Here is a 19402-nt window from a genome sequence, read left to right as displayed (position 1 = left end):
TCAAAATTGAATGCTTTTCTCATTACCAACTTTAAAATTTTTTCCCATCATCCTCACAAGTGGAGGCAGGTATTATTGCAACGTTTAAGAAACTTTTAGACAGGTACATGCATTGGACAGGTTTAGAGAGAAATGGGCCAAACACAGGCAGGTAGGACATTGGTTGGTGTGGGCTAGTTGGGCCAAAGGGCCTGTTCCCATGCCGTTAGACTCTATGACTCTATGACACTATGCCAACAACAGTGCACCACCAACCTGAGAGAGAAAAAACTGCTGTAATTTGCAGAGCATAAGATGCAAAAGGAAATTTGCAAGCACAAGTTGGCAAGGTAACAATGGTACAGATAATGTGTCGAATGGTGACTTTTGCCAAGCAATGCATTAAAATAGGAGGCTCTTAATTCTTCATGACCTTACTGAAGTGACATAATCCCTCCCGTCCACTGAGTGCCGAGTGGAATGACCAAGGGAGTGGCCTAGCCCCCGGGTGCCGCCACAGGACCCCCCCCCAAGAACCGAAGGCACGAAACGGACAGGGGGACGGATGAAACGGCCAGCCCGTGTGCGCGCCACGGCGGGCGCAGGAAGCAGAACCACCCCGCCAGGGGAAGGCACCCGCGGGAACTTCGGGGGTAAGGGCCGGGACGCGGGACGACCCCGAGGGCGAGGCTGCGCCAGTAGCACCGGCTGGCTAATGTCCACATGCGCCGGCTTCAGCCGTGAAAGAGAGACCGTCTCAGGACGACCCCCCATGTCCAACACGAAGGTGGCAGAGCCCCGCTCAAGCACTTTGAACGGTCCCTCATAAGGCCGCTGAAGGGGTGGCCGGTGGGCATCCCGACGCAGGAACACAAAAGGACAGTCCTGCAGGGCGGAAGGGACATGTGACCGCACCGAACCATGGCGAGACGTCGGCACTGGCGCCAGCGAGCCCACTGTCTCCCGAAGGCGTTGCAGGGTGGCTGAGGGCTGTTCTGCCTGACCCTGGGCGGGGGGAACGAACTCTCCGGGCACCGTAAACCAATTCCGCCGAGGAGGTGGCCAAGTCCTCCTTGGGGGCGGTGCGGACACCCAGTAAAACCCACGGCAACGCGTCAACCCAGTCCGGGCCAACGAGCCGGGCCTTCAGAGCGGCCTTGAGCTGGCGGTGGAAACGCTCCACCAGGCCGTTCGCCTGCGGATGGTACGCTGTGGTGCGGTGCAGGTTAACCCCCAGCAGTTGGGCCATGGATGACCACAGCTCGAATTGTGGCCCCCTGTCGGACGTAATATGGAGCGGAACCCCAAATCTGGCAATCCAATTTGCCGCCAATGCACGGGCACAAGTAGAGGCACACGTGTCCGGCAGTGGAACTGCCTCCGGCCACCGCGTGAAACGGTCCACCATTGTCAGGAGGTAGGTGAAACCCCGAGAAGGCGGCAGCGGCCCCACGATGTCCACATGGATGTGGTCAAAACGGTGGCGAGGGACGGGGAACTCCTGGAGCGGCGCACGCACATGCCGCTGTACCTTTGAGGTTTGGCACGGGATGCAGGTGCGCACCCAATGCCCAACCTGCTTGCGTAACCCGTGCCAAACAAAACGGGAAGCCACGAGGGTCGTCGTCGCCCAAATGGAAGGGTGGGACAGCCCGTGGAGCACCTCGAACACCCGGCGTCGCCAGGCAACAGGCACGATTGGGCGTGGCTGCCCGGTGGACACATCGCAAAGCAGTGTCGCGCCCCCAGTGCCACAGGGAACGTCCTCCAACCTGAGGCCCGAAACGGCGGTACGGTAGGCGGACATCTCGTTATCGGACAGCTGGGCCGCCGCCAGGGCTGAGTAGTCGATTCCATCAGCCACTTGCAGGACGGCGTGGACCGCGGGTCGAGACAAGGCGTCGGCCACCCGGTTGTCTTTACCCCCGATGAAACGGATGGAGGTAGTAAATTCCGAGATGTAAGCCAGCTGCCGCTGCTGGCGAGCTGACCACGGGTCGGACACCTTGGCGAAAGCGAAAGGCCCACGCCGTCCTGTGTTTCCCAGTCAGTTTTTTTGCTCATTTTGGCTTTGAGCAGCATCATGTGCCTGCACTCTTTAAAAAAGGCATTCAACGGCCAATAACAGTGCAGAAGCAGCAGAAAGCACTTCCCGTTTTCGTTAAAGCTGTCCACGTAATGATTTGTCTGTTGTTTCTTTTGGCCTTTTGTGTTCCCTTTTGTTGTATCCGCAGCTTTTCACAATGCACGTTTATTTGGACGTCTGCTAATGCCACCACCTAGCAAATGAAGGCTCACGATGATATGCCATTCGAGGATATGCTGCTTGAAAACGAGAGACTTTCCAAAATGTTTGTTGCCCAGAGGAAACTGCAAAATGGTGACTGCTTTCAAAACAGGAAATATTTCTATCTATACAGAACAGACAACACTTTGTGGGACTTGCTTTTTCATTCTAAATGTCTGATAAAGTTAACTGTTGTATCATTCTACATGGACAAAATGTGATTATTTTTCTAGCTTCTCTTCCAAAATTACTCTCTATACTCATCTTCTCCATTGGATGCACCTTTGATGTCTTGGCCTTATCCTTTAAACCACATATGACCCATTCCTTCTCTCCAGAGGTGCTGCCTGTCCCGCTAAGTTACTCCAGCATTTTGTGATCTACCTTCGATTTAAACCAGCAAAGGCAGTTCTTTCCTACATTTGACCCAATCTCTTTTGCTGTTCTCTTTCTGCAGGTACCGTCTTCCTTCAAATCTGCCATTTTACCACCTCCCCTAAGCTATTGCATCATTTTAAATCTCCCTCTCCTCTTCATATTCCTAGAATGTGCTGAAGACCTCCCGATTCATGTCCATCTTACACAGAACTCCTTCTTTGAATTGCCCCCAATCACTTTCTCACCTCTGCCGCAACACCGAAGTATTGATCAAAGTCATTAATGATGTTGTGAGCAAAGGTGAGCAAAGGTGATCTGGACTGTCTTGTCGTTCTCAACTAGACTTCAGTCTTTGACACAATTGACCACATCACTATCCAGTGCTTCTTCCCACTTAACCTGATGGGACTGCACCCTCTCGTTTCTATTCTTATCGATGTATTTGTATTTATTTCACAAAATGCTGGAGTAACTCAGCAGGTCAGGCAGCATCTCAGGAGAGAAGGAATGGGTGACGTTTCGGGTCCAGACCCTTCTTCAGACTGATGTCAGGGGGGCGGGACAAAAAAAGCATATTGGATTGATCTTTCATGCAATTACTCCAAGGATCAACTCTGACCTTATTTCTTTTCTACATGTTGTGTCTCAGTAATGTCATAAAGACATATGGCTTTGGGCTCTGCATTTATACTGATTTGTTTCAGCTTCACCTCACCATCTCATCTCTTGTCTACTCTCTCTAAATTCTCAAACTGTGTGTCCAACATTCATCACCGGATGAGATGCAAATTCCTCAAATTAAATTTAGGGATTGAAGACTTCTCCTTTGATTCCCATCACAGTCTCTGTTACCTATCCCAAACTCCATACCTCTGCCTAGCCAATGGTAGACACAAAATGCTGGAGTAACTCAGCAGGTCAGGCAGCATCTTTGGAGAAAAGGAATAGGTGACGTTTCGGGTCAAGACCCTTCTTCAGACTGCGTAGCCAACGTCTAAAACCAGAGTCACACCTGACCTTGAGCTCAGTTTCGAACCTCCAGTGCTAGAGCTGAGCCCTTGGTTTGCCTCCATGACATTACCTGATTCTCCCCACCACCTCAGCTCAGCTGCTATTGAAACTATCATTCTTGCTCTAAGCTTTATCTTACGATAACTGGGTTCATGCATTATATTGTCAACAAACATCATTGACATTTTCTACCAATGCATCTTAAGCTCCATTCATCAATCATTCCTCTGATAGCTGATTAACGCTTGGTCCTGATCCGGCAAAGCCTTGATTTTAAAATACTTATTCTTGTTTATAAATCTCTCCATATCTTGCCCCTTTCTATTTCTGATATCTCCTCCTTTGTTTTAATCCTCTGATATTTAATTCTAGTCGAATTCTAATAATCATTCCACCCATAATAGTTGCACATTCAGTTGCCAAGGCCCAAACTCTGGAATTCCTCCATCAAACCTCTTTTGTTTCTATCTCCCTTTCTTTCTCAATGACACTCTTTAAAGCCAAACTTAAATCCTGAGATTTTGCACATCTACCCATCTGTGTGAGTTGGTGTCAGTTTTTTGTTGAACACTTGCAACAAATTACTTTTGGATTTTATTTGCTGGTGGGAAATTACTTTGAAGTACAGATTTGGAATTCCTCGTATGCGGATATCATTGATCAAGCCAAATTTATAACCCAGTCCTTGTTGACCATTGCATTTTTTAGTGATCTTTTTACAATCAAGTATCATGTTGTCACATGAAGAAGGCACAAAATGTGCAACCCACATTTTACAAGAATTATCATTTCAGTTTCACTATTTGTTACAGTGAGATCTCAATGCTGGGCTTCTAGTCCATGACTGTAAATAACTGTAATTGTACACAATGCATCGCCAGTAAACCAGCAAAGTGTGAAAAGATATAACCATTCATGAATATAACATCAAAATGGTTATTACATTGCTCTCACTGTGCATCAAGTCATTCAAAAAAACATTTTTTTTGTTGGTTATGTTCATGGATGTGGGAACACTGCAAAGAATGTGAGCTAATATTCATCGGCTCAGGGATGAATGTATCGCGGAAACAGACCTTTTGTTCCAACTCCTCCATGCCGATAATCCCACCTCCCAGCGTTTGACCCATAACCCTCTAAACCTTTCCCATTCATGTACCTGACCAAATGTCTTTTAAATGTTGTTATTGTATCAGCTCAACCACTTCCTCTGGCAGTTTGTTCCATGCGCCCACTACCCTCTGTATAAGAAAGTTGCCCCTCAGGTTCTTATTAAATCTTTCCCCTCTCACCTTAACCTTAAACCGATGCCCATTTGTTCTTAAATTCCCCAACCCTGAGAACAGGATTGAGTGTTCATCCTACCTAGTCCCCACATGACTTTCTGCATCTATGTAAAATAATCCCACAATAATTCCACAAGGAATAATGTCCCAGGTTGTCCAACATCTGAGATAAGCTTCAATCTTGGAGATTAGTTCCAAGACTGTCAGTCTCCTTGGCATACCACGTGGCGGCGCCTAACGGCAGCGGCTGACTAGCAGTCTGTCCGTCTTTTTTTCCCCTTTTTTTGTTGTGTGTCGGTGTTGGGATGGTTTTTATATATTTTTTTTGATTGTGTATGTGTGGGAGGGGGTGGGTGGGTGTGTGGGGGGGGGGGGGGGACTTTTCTCTTCCTCACGGCGCGGGGTGCAGCTCGGCTGCGGGGCCTAACATCGCCCGCTGCGGCTCGGCCGCTGGACTTTACATCACCCGGTGCGGCTTGGCCGCTGGACTTTACATCCCGGTGCGGCTTGGCCGCTGGACTTTACATCCCGGTGCGGCTTGGCCGCTGGACTTTACATCCCGGTGCGGCTTGGCCGCTGGACTTTACATCCCGATGCGGCTTGGCCGCTGGACTTAACAGTGCCCGGTGCAGCTCGGCTGCGGGGCTTAACATCGCCCGGTGCAGCTCGGCTGCGGGGCTTTTCATCGCTGGTGCGGCTCGACCACGGGACTTTACATCGCCCGGTGCGGCTCGACCACGGGACTTCGCTGCGCAAGGCTTGGTCGCGGACCTTTCATCGCCCGGTTCGGCCGCGGGACGTTTCAGCGCCCGGTGCGGGGACTGTGCGGGTCGGTCAGGGACGAGCTGTCTGTCCGTGGGCGTGGGGAAGAGAGTGGAAGTTTTGTTGCCTCCATCACAGTGAGGGGGTGTTTGGAGTCACTGTGATGGACGTTTGTGTTGGGGTTATGTGTCTTGTGTTCTTTTTTTTGTTCCTATGACTGCTATGTAGTTTCGTTCGGTACTTCGGTACCGAACGACAAATAAAGCTCTGTTATACCTGTTATACCTGTTATCACTGCTGTTTATGAAGCAACATTAGTTTTGCTTGTTTTCTGTGTTTTACTTTGGCCTAGATCTTGCACTGATCTTTTGCCCAGTAAAGCCTTTTTGTGTTGCTGACAATGATGATCACAAAAATGCTGGAGTATTTCAGCGGTTAGAAACATAGAAGCATAGAAAATAGGTGAAGGAGGAGGCCATTTGGCCCTTCAGTCGAACTTAAGGTTCAGGCAACGTCTCTGGAGAAAAGGAATAGATGACGATTCTGAAGAAGGGTCTCGACCTGAAACATCACCTATTCCTTTTCTCCAGAGATGCTGCCTGACCTATTGAGTTACTCCAGCATTTTGTGTCTCTCTTTCGTGTAAGCCAGTATCTGCAGCTCCTTCCTATACAATGATGATCACACACTGGTATATATGGAATTCCATTTTAAGGTATTTCTTGACTTCAAGATAACAAAGTACTGCTTTAAGGTGCATGGAAACAGGTCCTTCGGCTGCACACCGACCAGCTAGCACTATCCTATCCCTTACACTAGCACTATCCTACACACTAGGGACAATTAACAATTTTACCAAAGCCAATTAACCTACAAACCTGTACGTCTTTGAAGTGTGGGAGTTACTCCAGCATTTTGTGTCTAGTCAGTCTTTTTTCTGGGTAGGGAGTCTGAAACTAGAGAACATGGGTTCAAGGTGAGAGGGGAATTATTTAAGAAACTTGAGCGGCAAGCCTTTCACACAGAGAGTGGTGGGTACATGGAGTGAGCTGTAATGTGAAAGTGGTAGAGGCAGATACAATCACAGTGCTTAAAAGCATTTGGACAGGTACATGGAAAAAGGATGGGCCATTTGCACGAAAATGGGCTTAGCATATTTAGACATCTCCTTTGGTATGGACAAGCTGGGCCACAAGGTCCTGCTTCTGTGCTGTATGAGTCTATCACTCTACATGCATTGATTACCCCTTTTGTTCCACAGAGACCCACTCATTCCCTCGTTACCCTCTTAATCTAGGGGGCATGGTGGCGCAGCTGCTAGAGTCGCTGCCTCACAGTTATAGAGACTCAGGTTCAATCCCGCCTCTACATGTTGTCTGAGTGGAGTTTGCACATTCTCCCTGTGACCTGCCTACCTTTTGATTCTTTTTTCCAATGTGCATGACCTTATAATTCCCCACATTAAACTCCATTTGCTAAATTCTAATCCATTCCACTGCAGTCACACTTGCATAATCTCACCATGTTTCCACCTAATGTTGTGGCATTGACAAACTTCCACCCCTTACACTCTGCCCCACCTCCAAGCCATATATAGCCAAGAACTGATCCCTGGAGTACTGCATTGGCTGCTACCTTCCGGCCACAAAAATACTGATTTATTCTGAGTTTCTATGTTCGATGTGATAGCCAGATCCTATAACACAGTCCTATAACACAGGATTACCAAAGTTCAGAGAAATGACTCAGCTCCACCTTCTCAAGGACAGATAGAGATATATAACGATTCCTAGTCTTGATAGCGATGCCAACATTCCATTAATGAAACAAAGGACCTCTTACCGGTAAAGATACCAAAATCTCTGAAGCGATTTAACCTTGACACGCTAAATACCAAAACATCATTCAACTTTTATAAAACTTGATTTAAAAAAAAACCCAAATAGCTGTGTTCTTTGTGAGAAACTTATATAAAGGGAGGGTAGATTTTAGTCAAGACAAGTTTATAAATTATTTCAAGCCCTTTTATTTTATGCAGAGGTTCTGCTGAGAACTGCACCATGGACATGAATTGTCACTGTTGCCATAGCGATGGTAAATGAATAACATAGTTTTCCGAGAAGTGAGATTGGTCAATAATTCTCTAACATTGCGTAAGTGATATCTGAGAGGAGTTCCTGAGGTAACTCGAGTAGACCAATTATTTAGTAATGTAAAAATGAATGTTTGAGCAGAGACTTAAAATAAATGTGTTTGCGATTCAAAAATACCTAGCTGAGGGTTGTGGTCTGAACTTTCCAAACAGCAGAAATATACTATCAAATCCTTTTTGTTTTCATAACTAATCTAGTGCTTGTCATCTGTTCCCTCAGATCACCTTGAGTGGCTACAATGATTAAAGATGTTAATTAAAAGTAATTCCCAGGATTAATTTTAGTGGTGGGACGAATGATTGCATCAAGGAAAAGGTCAGCAACTTAATCAGCGGATCCTTCCTCTACACTGATCCCATGTCAGATGATTTGGCTTCCTCGGCCATAACCAGGATCAGTTTTCTTCAAAGCCATTAAATCCACTTTGCACATGACAAGAACAACAGGGAAATGGAAAAAAAACACCATTTAGTGACTTGTAAAGTTATCACCATGGTTTTGTTGTCTCTAAGTCTCCTTATATCACAGCAAGGCAACTGTCACTGCAATATTATTAGATACAAGTCCGTTAAAGTAACTCATTGAGATTCAGTATTATATGTCTCTGTACTTGCTATAGTACAAGGGCTTGGGTCATCAACTGCATAAAATTCGATTAGATTACTGGTGGGCACAGATCTGTCACCATTAATCATCAGTGTACAGTGTTGTAGGTTACCGATCTCTTGCTGTCAGTGACCGCGATTTCAGATCATTCTTTTAAAGTGTTGATACAGACAAAGCTGTAGGATTCTTTGAGTTTGCATCCATGCTTTGGTGTGGAGGAGGAATGGGTGTATGCTGATAGAAACAGCTACGCTTGAAATGGCGTGCATCTGGTGAGCTAAGCTGGCCAGACAAAGCTCATTACATAGATGGAGTATTCAATGATAACTGCAGGAAAGTATTTATCACCAGTTTCAGGAACAGATTCTTTCCTGCTGTTAATAGACTACTGAATAGACCTCTCGTAAACTATGGGAGTAATTCGATCTCCTAACCTACCTCCTTGCAGCCATTGCACTCTTTTAATTTGTACTTTTTCGATTGCTGTAACACACATTTCTCCCCAACCCCTTCCCCTTCCACCTATATTATTTTCTCTAGCGTAACAATTCGATGCACCAGGCTCTGTCCCACCTCATCTCTCTTCTGGCTTCCCCCACCTCCCACCCCACCACAATCATTCTTGAGTAACTCCAGCACTTTGTGTCTTTTTTTGTTGTACTTGTTTATGACTTGATTATGGTCGTGCATGGCATGATTTGGCTGGATAGCACACAAAGCAAAGAATTTCACTGTATTTCGATACACATGACAATAATAAACTAATATCGAGACCAATGCAGATACCAATACCGATGCCAATACCAATACCAACTCGAGCTATCCCATGGATGTTTCAAAGAACTCCAAATAATCACTTTTGACAGGGAACCTCAGCTTTTGCTCCTTCAGTGGGTAGGATGAGTGGGTAGGATTAATGTGGGGCCGACCACTTCCCAGCCTCGCCAGCTGTACTTTCCTGGTTACAGAGGGTTAAATGGGCTGAACTTTTGCATCTGAGAAGCATATGGTGAAACAGAACAGGGCCTGAGCAGTGATTGTCCTTGTGCAGTGGATCCTGAACAAGGCCTTTTAAGAGTAAAAAAACCCTATTCAAAACAGATGTAAATGATTTAAAATAAAAACTATTTAACACTAAAACAATTAAAAGTGTGCCAAAATAGGTCAAGCACTGAACTTTTTCCATGGAATTGGGCACCTGGATAGAGTGGATGCGGAGAATCTAGGACCAGAGAGTCCAGGAACAGAGGTCATAGCCTCAGAATAAAAGGATGTACCTTTAGAAAGGAGAGGAGGAGGAATTTCTTTAGTCAGAGGGTGGCGAATCAGTGGAATGCATTGCCACAGAAGGCAGTGGAGGCCAGTAATGGATATCTTTCAGGTGGAGATTGAAAGATTCTTGATTAGTATGGGTGTCATGGACAATGGGGAGAAGGCAGAAGAATGTGGTTGTGAGGGAAAGATAGATCAGCCATGATTGAATGGCAGAGTAGACTTGATGGGCCCAATGGCCTAATTCTGCTCCTACAATTTATGAACCTCATTCAATTGAAAGGGGTCACAGTCTGTGCACCAACCTTCCATGACATAATGCTATGGGTCAGAAGCAAGGTGCATCTGGACACTCTTTTCTGCATGCCACTGCAGAATGGACAATCAAACAGTGGCTCACTTCAGAATTTTTGGCTTTCAGTCTGCATTCCTGAAGCCTGTGTTTTAGGGTAAATTAGTATTCATTGCCATGAAAGTTATTTTATTGGATCTGTTCTTAAAGTCTTAGAAACAGGATCAGGTTGCACTGTGTGGTGAACTGCAAATGTAATTTGCTAAATCCATCCATATCCAAATGTTAACCACAATAGGATATAAGGAACACTACTTTGCTGGAAGTTAATAAATAAAGTGATGATTGCTGGTGATTGAATGACAACATCACACCACACTTTAAGAAACGACATTTTCATTATGCTGAGGCGACCCAAGCCAACAGAGCTCAAAATATTTTGGCAGTAAGCATGGAACATGCAATTTGCTTTATATAGAACAGTAACCATAGTATAAAATGGTTGTATGCACAGGAATAGACGAAAACTCAATGTATTTTCATTAAATGCCAAGCCATCTGAGCTACACAGTAATGTTGAAACAAATAGAAGAAAGATTAATACTCCCAAAATCTGGAACATACTGTAAGTGAGCCAAGAAGGAACCTGCAAGTTTTATATTACCCCAGAACGATTTTTTTCTTCGAATTCGTAATGACAGTAACACATTTTTTGTCTGTCGTTATGGAAGATCGAGGAACCATAAATAACCTATTCAATATTTTTTACTTTGAATGTTTATCTTATTTTTGGTTGCGAAAGATACCGCTGAATTCCTCCACCATCTCCTTCTACAAAAAACATATTTTGATTTAAACTCTGAAATGCTGATCACAAAGTTACACCTATGCGCAAAAAGCTAATAAAGCTGCCGAAGCATAACTCTTTAAGGAGTAGATTCAGATAATACAGTGCTTTACTTACCTCTCGTTACAATTCGGCTTCTCCAGTCAGTCTGCATCAGCTTCTTGTGTTATATTACCTCATACCTCACACCAACCATCCTCTTTGACAGTCTTATAAATCTGGAAGTGAATGGAATGTGCTTTGTGATCTTGGACTTGCTGTTTCCAATACTCAGTGGAGGCCATAACCCTCAGCTGTTGCCACAGCAACAGTTTTCTGAGGAAGGGCAGTCCGAGACCCACAACCTAATTATTAACACAGCAGGATGACAAGTACCTTTCATTTATTCTAAATGCTCCAAACTTCCAAATGTACACTACTTCAGACTGTAGTTTATTCAGAGTTTTCTGTGCCCTTAACAATTTTACGAACCAAAATAAGCTGAAAATCACGAACCAAAGGATAAAGAGAATTTAAAAAACGAATTATACGACCATGTCTGAAATTAATTAACACTGTCAGAGGTTAATAAATTCCAGGTATTAAATAAATACAGCAGTGTGGCGGATAAATACAGCAGGAAGATTTCCTTTACACACTTTTACCAAACAAATTGGACAACTTATTTTTGAGTCACTTTTATGATTTCACTGGAAATATTTTTGAGGTAGGGTGGATGTTTCCACTAGTGGGAGAGTCTAGGACTGGAGGTCATAGCCTCAGAATTTAAAGGACGTTCCTTTAAGAAGGAGATGATCAGGAATTACTTTAGTCAGAGGGTGGTGAGTCTGTGCAATTCTTTGCCACAGAAGGCAGTGGAGGCGCAGTCAATGGATATTTTTTAAGGCAGAGATAGATAGATTCTTGATTAGGTCAGGTGTCAGGGTTATGGGGAGAATGCAGGAGAATGGGGTTTGGAGGGAGAGATAGATCAGCCATGATTGAATGGCAGAATAGACTTGATGGGGCCGAATGGCCTAATTCTGCTCCTCTCCCTTATGACCTTATGATCTTCCCAGTGCGATCAAGATATCTGCAACACCTAAAGGCTGGAGAAGCCTTCCTCACACTTTTTAAGGCACTTGTGCAATTGGTAAGTATATCAGATCTTACATTATACCCACCAAAAGCAGGATGAATCCAACCTGGTCACATTCTATGCTTTCAATACACTCAATTTTCAGCAAAATTATGTCAGGAGCTGTGGGTTTTTTTTTACTCATTAATTTCCTACTTAATCATCCTTAGTCTGGGCCCTCAGAAGACCATTTGATTTCAGATCTCACCACAGTCGCATTGCAAACATTGACTTAGATTCTATATTGGCTGCTTTATACATTATCGGATTATTCAAGCAAGCATGGCATCTGTGAACCTTAACTGTGAGGGATGGGAATATGGGGAGCAGTAGCATTGGTGATCGAACAGGAGACCTCCTGATATCATATTAGTAGAACGTGGGACATGGGTATTCTTGGTGTTGTAATAATACCTGGAACAAATGAAGATTTTTAGTTGCCGGAAAGCAATTATGACATTATATTTACTGCACAATAGGATGCGATTTGGCCCATTGTGTCCATGCTGGACATCACATCCCCAGGCCATTGTTGGAGTTCCTCGGGCTCCATTTTTAAGGTCTAACTACCTTCAACAAGCTCTGCTACTAGAACTCATATCAATTAACTTTCAGGAAGAAGGGAAAAACCTGGAAAAACACAAACTGCAGATTCACAGCAGCATCTTAAACTGGAGAGTAACCATGGGGAATGCAATGTTGTTTCAACAGAGAGTTGCTGAGCTCTGTATTTGAGTGAACCTGGCAGTACTGAGTTGAGGTTTGAGATGCTTTATCTGAGATCCTCGCAAAATAATGAAGGAACGTTTGTGACAGAGCTACTCCCAAATTCCCATACTACAGACAATGAACCTTTTAAAGTCGCGGAAGAGATGCCAATCCTCAAACTTATGTTGCACATAATTATGATGGGATTGAGGAAGCAGATAGTCTAAACATCAAGAAATGGTAACCATGACTCATAGAAGCCCTTCTGTTTCAAATTTCCTTTATTTCCATTATTAGCTGGTGTGGTCTACTTGTGAATCCTTATTTCTAGTAACACAGTCGATTCTTTAGTATCTTCTGGCCTGGCCTTGCAAGGTGGTTAATGATACCAAATGTTGACCCAGAAAACATAATAGGAATCAAACAGAATGGATCATTGTCCTAGGCTGCGAGTTCAAACGTGGAAAGGTGCTCTTGCCTAGTCAATCTCACAAGGCTCTCTACAAGATCTTAGCTAAATCGAGAGGTCTGTTTCTTGGAATAGTGGCAGCGTAATCACACTTTGTATCCATACCAAGGCTGCCAATGTCCCATAACCCAGGATTTACGAGTATGATATCCAGATGTCTCCTGTTCTATCACCAAGACAAACATGCCAGGACCACGGCTTAGGTGTCGGTAATTTTTCGAGCTTTCAAACTTGGCATCAGATTAAATAATAACAAAGAAATCTTCTGCTGATTGTGACCTATTGTCTCCCTCAATGGAAGGATCGACACATCGCCATGTTGAACATGGAGGAAGCACTGAAAGTTGCAAGTGGACAAAACCAGATTAGTGCATCATTAAAGAATTCTACAAGGTCATGTAGACACTTCATTGCTCGTAACTCGCAGCTCATAACCAGCTGCCAGAGGAGGTAGTTGAGGCAGGGACTATCCCAAAGTTTAAAAAGCAGTTAGACAGGTACATGGATAGCACAGGTTTGGAGGGATATGGACCAAATGCAGGCAGGTGGGACTAATGTAGCTGGGACATGTTGGCTGGTGTGGGCAATTTGGGCCGAAGGGCCTGTTTCCACACTGTATCACTCTATGACTCTGTAAATCTATGACTCTATGACTTTGAGCACCTCTAAAGGCCAAGTCCTGAAGGGTATGGCTGCCAGTTTGGTTTTCCATCAGATGGTGGAAGAAGCAACACTTGGACTTATTGGCCCTTTTCTACCTGTGACCCATGCATCTGTCTAGGGCAGTTTTTTTAGGTCTAACTACCTTCAACTAGCTATTCTGCCAGCACTAACATCAATTAACTTTTAGGAAGAAGAGAAACGCCAGGAGAAACACAGACTGCAGATTCATGGCAGCGTCTTAAAATGGAGAATGCTATGGTGGTTCAGCAGAGTTGCTCTGACACTCACATTCCTTTGCTCTGTTAGAGGCCTTGAGATATAAAGCTACTCAAAGCTCAGCTCATTACTACTAGGATTGCTCTGATGCAGAACTGAAGCGGCACGGTGGCGCAACGGTAGAGTTGCTGCTTTACAGCGAATGCAGCGCCGGAGACTCAGGTTCGATCCTGACTACGGGTGCTGTACTGTACGGAGTTTGTACGTTCTCCCCGTGACCTGCGTGGGTTTTCTCTGAGATCTTCGGTTTCCTCCCACACTCCAAAGACGTACAAGCATGTAGGTTAATTTGACTGGGTAAATGTAAAAATTGTCCCTAGTGTGTGTAGGATAGTGTTAATGTGCGGGGATCGCTGGGCGGTGCGGACTTGGTGGGCCGAAAAGGCCTGTTTCCGCGCTGTATCTGAAATATGAAAAATAATAAGATAAGAAGGGTCTCGACCCGAAACGTCACTCATTCCTTCTCTCCGGAGATGCTGCCTGGCCCGCTGAGTTACTCCAGCTTTTTGTGTCTTTCTTTGGTTTAAACCAGCATCTGCAGTTCCTTCCTACACTGTCCATTACCGTATTGGTCACACCATCCACATGGAGATGAAATCTTATTCTTGCACTTAGAACACTCTTCATTCTGGTGTGTCAAATCCTGGAACAATTGTTTGTTCAAAGATGACTGTTGAAGAAAAAATTAGGAAAGGACTCAAGCATTACTTAAATATTCACTACCAACGTGGTACGGCCTCAACACAAAGCTAAGTACAGGCTGAACAGAGAAGATTACAGGCAAATGACAAAACAATGTCATTCCACTTCCGACAGAATCATCTATTTTCTTTGCAACATAGAAAGAAAATATTCACCCCATCAAGTCTATGCCAGCTCTCAGAGTAAACCCATCAATTCTCCTCACTAGAATATAAGCCAGAAACCAACATCTTATGTAAATATACAGCGGGATATGGAAAATAGAGGCATGGTTTGAGGTATATAACATGACCTGACTGAATACAGAAGTGGATGGAGGGGATAATTATTGGCTAATTTGATTTCAGCATTTGCAGTTTTAATTTGTCACCACTGGAAACAAGAGCTGAAATAAAAGGTGGGTTGAGTTGCAGAAAACGATTTAAAAAAAGAACAAAGGCCAGTTAAAACAGATTAATGGAGGCATTTAGAGAGTGGTTACACTTTTGAGTGTTATGTGTTTCTAATTGCAGTGTTGTGGGATGTGCTCAGTGGGTCAGGCTGTAATAATGACAGAGAAAAATTAAGCCTAATTGAGGATGATTTGCAGCAGAAATGGCTAGTGCTGATACGCAGAGAGAAATCAAAGTATCGAACATGGAGCTACAGGCCCTTCGGCCCACCAAGTCTGTGCCAACCAGCGATCACTCCATACACTAACACTATTCTACACACTAGGGACAATTTATAATTTTCAACAAATCCAATAAACCTGTACGTCTTTGGAGTGTGAGAGGAAAGCGGAGAAAACCCACGCGGTCACAGAGAGAACGTACAAACTACGTACAGATAGTATCTGTAGTCAGGATTGAACCCGGGTCGCTGGCGCTGTAAGGCAGCAACCCTATCGCTGTGGCACCATGCCACCCTTCCACAAGGGTCCAAGAGTCTCTTCCACAACTGAATTTATTTAATATCATTACATATCCCGTCTCACACATTTTGTGCCCGTTTACATTTTCCATTGGAATTTTATTTCTGCTGCATTTACAACCTTTCTTTTAGACAGGATTTCCTTTTTGATATCATTATAGCCTCTCTATTTCTTATGCCTTTGTGGAAGGAGGACATTTGGAACAAAACAGAAAATAGTTTTTGGACAAAGCACAATGGAGATGAATTGCGATTGACCTTCACATCCGTTCCAACAACATGATTCATGTGGCTGCAGTGACCTTTAGTGCAGCCACAGGTCAAAGTGAATTCCAGAGCTCATTACTACTGCTATCCCACAGACTATGCCAGCTCTCTGAGTAACCGCATCAATTCCCCTCACTAAAAAATCCCTTAAGTTAAATCAAGGATTGAATGATTGGGCAGCGTACAGTTCCATTCACAACTCCTCAGATTTAAATCGATAGTGTCAGATAAATTATCTTCTCAGGGTGATGAATCAGCGCCACAGGAAATGAGCCAGGGCTATGAGAAAAGACATCAAGAAGCCCGAGATCCAAGGGTAATGGTGAGCCAAATGCTGTGGATGCTCGGCTAATAAAGATACAAACCTGAAGACGACATATTTTTGTTAGGTAAATATACAGAGAGATATAGAAAAGAGAGGAATGGTTTGAGGAACAGAGCGTGATCTAAATAAATACAGAAGAGGACGGAAGGGATAAATGGCAGACTCCTCTTACGATATTCCTTCATTCTGTGGGCTGGATTTTTCTTGCACAATTGTGCTGGAAGTGTGGAAGCCCAATAACACTTGGGAAGTCCTTCAGAACGTTGAAGCCCTCTGTTGCCAGCGATATAGTGATTTCTGGGATTCTAATCCAGTTAGCGCAAGTGAGTGTGACTACAGTTTTAGGCTAAATCCAACAAAGAAACTGCAGGTAATGGAAACCTGGAATAATAACATATCAAAATGTATTTCCATGACTATTGCCCTGAAAAAATATTTCTGTCTCTGCAGATGCTGTCTGGCCCCCTGAGTCTCCAGCCTTCGCTGTTGCAGTCATAGTGGAGAAACAAGGAACTGCGGATGGTGGTTGATACACTAAAGGACACAGAGTGCTGGAGTAACTCAGCAGGTTTGGCAGCATCGCTGGAGAGCATGGAAAGGTCACTTATCCATGTTCTCCAGCAATACTACCTAACCTGCTGAGTTACTCCAGCACTTTGTGTCCTCTGACACAATCATGCTGTGAACACAGGAGGGTGTGACCCTTGTCTTTATCTTCAGATCCTCTCTCCCCTACGCCTGTGACTAACAAAACTGCTGATCCTCTTGTTAATCATCTGCCTCTTGTTAATCATCTGTGGCACCAAAAGCATAAATAGCAGTGAAACTACGGCCCTCCAAAGTGCAGATCAGCCATCCAAACCTTCAAAGAGTGTCAAGTAATCTCTCTGGGCATGCCTGAGAGCAAACCCTTTCCCAGAAGAATGCAGCTGTGAACAATGAGTAATTTGGCACAATTTCTGCTGTTGCTTCTTCTGTTGCCATTGAGTACTTGTTGTGTTTTCGCTAGCAGGTTTTCACGAAACACATGGGTTGAAAGTTAATTTGAAATTTCCTTGTTAACACTGTTCTGACTGAATGTATGGTTAAGTGGCAGACTATTTCCCTGAAGTGGTCACTTTCACCAGTTTTAATCTCTCACGTCTGGTTCCAAGCCGTGGAACTCCTGCATGTTATAATCCTGCCCGAAGCATCCACAGCATGATTCACACCTTCTTCTGATCTAGTAAATTGTTTATCCTCTTTCCCATATGCTCTTCTGTGCACTGGGGAAGGTGAGAGCAAAGCAGATTAGTACACCGTGGAAGAATTCTGCTCTACCCGTAGCTATGATGCTGAGGTACTGTGACTCACTATTTTAACACCCCCCTCTTTTCTCACTTTCACTGCTCCATTTCACTCTCCTTACCGTATTCTAGCGTTTTAAAACAAGCTCAGAGAAGGACCTTCATCCTCTAATCACATCCTTGGATTGATCATGCTGAAGGTACATTGTAAGTGGATCTTCAAATTGTATTTAACATTCAAATATCATATTTAGGAAGTGGGTCCTTAATATTATAACTACAATATTAGAAAAACAACATAACTCCACAGATGCAAAAAACAGAAGAAGCGAAAAATCTCAGCAAGTCACCTGTGAAAAGTGAAACAGTCAATGTCTTGAGTCTGCAACCCTTCCTCAGAACAGTTCTGAAACTTTATAGTCACAACCTCTTTCATCTTGAAGAAGAGTCCCGATCCGAAATGTCATCCATCCATTTCCCTCCACAGATGCTGCCAGACCCGTTGAGTTCCTCCAGCAGATTGCTTTCTTTAGTTCTGAACTATTGACAGTTTCTCTTTTCACAGATCATGCCTGAAGTGCAGTTATTGCAGTTTTTGTTTCAGACTCAGCATTTACAGTTTTAACAATGCCACAACTGGAAACAAGAGATTAAATAAGAAGTGGTTTTAAGTTGCGGAAAATGATGGAAATACTTTGATAAGGCGAGGCCAGGTCAAACAGACTAATGGAGGCAGTTAGAAGGGGATTACACTTTAGATTGTTAAGTGTTTGTAATAGGAGGCTGTGGGCCATGCACAGTAGGTCAGACTATAACAATGACAGAAAAATTGAGCTTTATCATAGAAAGATGACTTGCAGCAGAAGTGGCGAGTGCTGATACACATAGAAAAATCTAGTTATCGAGTCTCTTCCTCAACTGAATTTATCTGCTCTCGTTCTACATCTCTTCACACACATTTTGTGCTCTATTTAATGTCCCATTGGAATTTTATTTCTGCTGCATTCACAACCTTTCTTTTTAGACAGGGTTCCTGTTTTGATAATATCCTAGCCTCTCTATTTATTTTGCCTTCGTTGAAGTAGGATATTTGGAACAACAAATAAAATAGTTTTTGGATAAAGTACAATGCAGATGAATTGTGATTGACTTTTATGCTTCACATCCGTTCCAACTACATGATTGGTGTGGCTACAGTAACCTTTAGTTTAGCGACAGGTCAAACTAAACTCCAGACCTCATTGTTGCAGCTATCCCAGAGATAAGTTCTGCCTTGAGTGGGGTCTGGGCCTCGGGAGGTGGAACTCTAGGCACTTGCTTGATCACCTTGCTAGACCTTTGACAAGGGTTCTGAAATGCCTTTGTAAACCCTTTAAAATTTCTTCTAATCAATTTAATGTTTTTAAACATTTCAAATTATGTAAACAATTAAAAAACAGTAAGACTATGAAAAATATTTTAACTTATGTAAATTGATACATATACATAAATATTAATTACTGTTCAGTTTCAATCAAGTTGGTGACGTGAACAAAAGTACAGCATATGCCAAAAATTTCTGTATGTCCCAGCCTGTAGAATGAAAGATACTTCAAACCTCAGAGAGCAAATGGATAGTTCTCCTCTACAGAACAGGCACCTTCTTTGAGACATAATCTGGTGCAAAGATGTTTCTCCCTTTAGTAGATATATAAGACTGAATCCTGAGAGCTAAATCGTAACCATTTAAAGTCGACTATGTTATTGTCACCCTAGATATAGTGGTAATATATATCCAGACAAAGCAATTATCTTACCAGTTAGA

The 19402-nt window shown here is 43.7% G+C and overlaps 1 protein-coding gene across 1 annotated transcript in view; it reads right to left on the bottom strand.

Moving 5' to 3' along the window:
- LOC144598581 (exosomal polycystin-1-interacting protein-like) overlaps window positions 1-19402 on the bottom strand; it is a 46134-nt gene that overhangs the window by 21383 nt on the left and 5349 nt on the right. The gene's annotated exons all lie outside the window — the stretch shown is intronic.

Source organism: Rhinoraja longicauda, chromosome 12 (assembly GCF_053455715.1).
Source record: "Rhinoraja longicauda isolate Sanriku21f chromosome 12, sRhiLon1.1, whole genome shotgun sequence".
NCBI lineage: Eukaryota > Metazoa > Chordata > Chondrichthyes > Rajiformes > Arhynchobatidae > Rhinoraja > Rhinoraja longicauda.
The sequence above is the reverse complement of the archived record's forward strand: the minus strand, read 5'-3'. Positions and strand labels throughout refer to the sequence as shown.